Source organism: Hippocampus comes, unplaced genomic scaffold (assembly GCF_001891065.2).
Source record: "Hippocampus comes isolate QL1 unplaced genomic scaffold, H_comes_QL1_v1.1 scaffold446, whole genome shotgun sequence".
In the NCBI taxonomy this organism is placed as follows: domain Eukaryota; kingdom Metazoa; phylum Chordata; class Actinopteri; order Syngnathiformes; family Syngnathidae; genus Hippocampus; species Hippocampus comes.
Window position 1 is genome coordinate 170,399 of NW_017805564.1, and position 2,933 is coordinate 173,331.

A 2,933-nucleotide genomic window follows, 5' to 3' on the forward strand; every position below is an offset into this window, starting at 1 on the left:
CAAATGAAAAATGGATTTGACTGAAGCCTATTTGACTGATGGCAGCCGCCATTGTTGGCTACGACAGCACGAATGGCGGTTAGCCTCGCGGGACATCAACACTCTCGGTGCTTTGATGTTCTTTTTTTTTGTTGAACGCTCGTGTGGCTCAAACTACCCCAGACAAATTCCGTGCGTGTTTTTTTATATACTTGGGACTGACTCTGACGACATTGTTATCATCATTTGATTGAATAAATCCTCCAATTAAACAAGTAATAACATTTGGAACAATCGCATTTGAAAACTGAAGTCAGACGTTCCCTGAAGGCGACGCTTGGTGACACATTTTCGAGACTCCGAAACATTTATGGACGTGTTGAACAATCGGTGAGTCGGGCTGCGCGCAAAACTGTCAGTTCGGGTGAGCCCCGAAGGCAACAAGCAAACTGTGATCGTAAATTACCGATCATTTTTGACACGACGATACAGTCATTTGCATTACTTCTAAAATGACTTGGTTTCAGTCTCCGGGCGCAACACACGCGCTCATGAAATTAATCTTAGCGGGGCAATCGTGTGAAGAAGTGTGCCAGCCACCAACCCTCGAAAAATCGGGTCCCTTTAAGAAGCACAGCGTGACAGTTGTAACATTTGGCTACGCGCAAACCGCAAAGTCGTGCAAGCGCGGGGCCAATTTGGGTTACCAGCGAGTCGTCTCCAAGAAAGGGGGAAGTTGTGACTATTAAAAGAAAGGAAAAAAAGAAAAAGAAAAACAAGCAGCCTACGCTGACGGGAGTTGCGCACGTTCCATGAAGACGGCGGTGAAAACCGCTCGCTCTTACGCCGCTGCTTTGCATCCAGCCACCACCCCCCCACACCAGCCCCCACTCGAACCTGAAAACAGAGACCAAAAAAAAAAGTTTCATTTCAAACCACTTTCACACAGTCATCTGCCACACAGAAAGGACGCCATGTAAATGTGTAAAAGGTCACTGACGCATCTGCCATTAGCATGCTAGCTAGGGACTCTCCCTCCATCTTTAACGCTCGTCTTAAAACTCATTTTGTTCTTTGGCTTTTGACTCAGCATGAGACTTGATTTTTAGTTACCTGTTTCTGTCATTCTTACTGTGTTTCCTTATTAATTTATCGTTCGTTGTTGTCTGAATTATTTTTGCTCCGTGTACCGCACTTTGTATATAGCGGTGGTTGTTTTCAAGTGCGCTATAAATACAGTTGAGTCGATGATGTCGCCTCTCCCCCTTTTTGAGTGGCATTTGTCACAAGCGCTACTCCTATTTTTGTAAATGGCTTCTAATAACACGCACGCGCGCGCGCGCAGCGAGATGACGACGAACTCCTTGCCGGTTTACGAGCGGCATTCACGGCACGAGGTTTGTTCAAATGAGAGGCGTTATAATGACATCCAAAACACGGCCTCCGCGAAGCGGAAATTAAGCGGAAATTTCTTGTTCTCGTTGTGAGAAATGCGTTTCGTTTCTTGGCGGATTCCCCGAGCAGCATCCCATGACATTTTGTCGACTTTTTTGCATGAGATTTTGCGGAGGGACCGAGGGGAATCCCACCCAACCAACGTCAAGTCCACGAGTCAATTGAAGGCGCTCAAAAAAAAAAGGGGGGGGGGCGGCGGAAGAAACAAACTAATCCACAACAATGCTGCTCTCATTGTGTCACAAGACATGCAGACTTCAGATTTGGAACGTTCAGCAGCTTGCCGTCAACTAGCTAACAAGATCACGCAAAAAAAAAAAAAAACACCATTGAAAAGGATTTGGCACGGCATTTGGGAAGAACCCACACAAATATTGTTGCGGATTAGGACATTTTTTTCATTTCAATCCCTTTACAGGATTTTATTTCAAATTGACGGTGCAGAGAATGATTTGGTGAGACCAACGCTGGGACCGCGGCGTGTCACAAAAGTGGACGAGGGGCCCCCCAGGCCGTGACACGGGTGCAGCTCAACGTGATCATGCGGAGGGAGAGGCCCTCATCGGACCCGGAATCACTTAGCGTGCCGCGTGGCGTCAAGGTCACGACCTCCCCCGGAGCTCATTAGCCATGTGGATTTGCCCACAGCTGTTAGCGGGCATCAAGCCTGCGGGGAATACTTCTCCCGACTTATTACATTTGAAAACCGACGGCGATGGTGTTTTCTCCTACTTCAAATTGCCATGTGACTTTTTCATTCTGGGCTGTTTGATGAGAGTTGGGCGATATTCAGCCGTTTTTTTTTTTTTTTTTTTTTTGACGTGTGACTTTTTCATTCTGGGCTGTTTGACGAGAGTTGGGCGATATTCAGCCTTTTTTTTTTTTTTTTTTTTTTGACACCGCTGGAGTGGTGAGCTGGGCGGCGGCCATCTTGACGCGCGTTCGGAAATTCACTTTGCGGCTCGGAAGACACTCAGAAATTGACTCTGCAGACGCTCAATCTCATCAGAGTGAATTTCCCAATGGCGTCCCTTGTCTCATGTGTTCTCATGTGGTCTCAGGGGGCTGCCACGTGACGAATAGAATGTCGATCCGCGTGCAGTTACAAGAAACATGACAGCCTATGATGAGTTTATTTTTAGTCATAGTGAGTTGAAAACACAATCGCACATTTGTAAGTGCTATTAAAAAAATCATAAAAATTGAATAAATATCCCATTAGGTCCTCGTGCGCTGCATTTATTTATGACGGCGTTGAAAGCGACACCGTCATAAATAATTATTTTTAGACGCGGCGGGATACCGCACAAGCCTACTGATGACATGATGTGAAAAAAGTTGCAAAGAGAGGCCGGGAAAGTCGACTGCACTTGAGATCGAGCGATTACAGCCGCGCAACAATTCATCGACAACTAAATCGGGTCAGTGTCTTTTCCAGTCGAGTATCTTGAGTACCGATTGCTACCTCAGCTGGCAAGTTTGACGCGCGGCTGCCCCCC

At 46.6% G+C, this 2,933-nt stretch overlaps 1 long non-coding RNA gene across 1 annotated transcript in view; it reads right to left on the reverse strand.

Annotated features, from left to right (window-relative positions):
- Positions 1-208: 208 nt before the first annotated feature.
- The window catches only part of LOC109521809 (uncharacterized), a 4,522-nt gene continuing 1,797 nt past the window's right edge, over positions 209-2,933 (reverse strand). The window contains exon 2 of the long non-coding RNA XR_002169436.1: positions 209-876. This is a non-coding gene — a long non-coding RNA (uncharacterized LOC109521809). The remainder of the gene's footprint in view (positions 877-2,933) is intronic.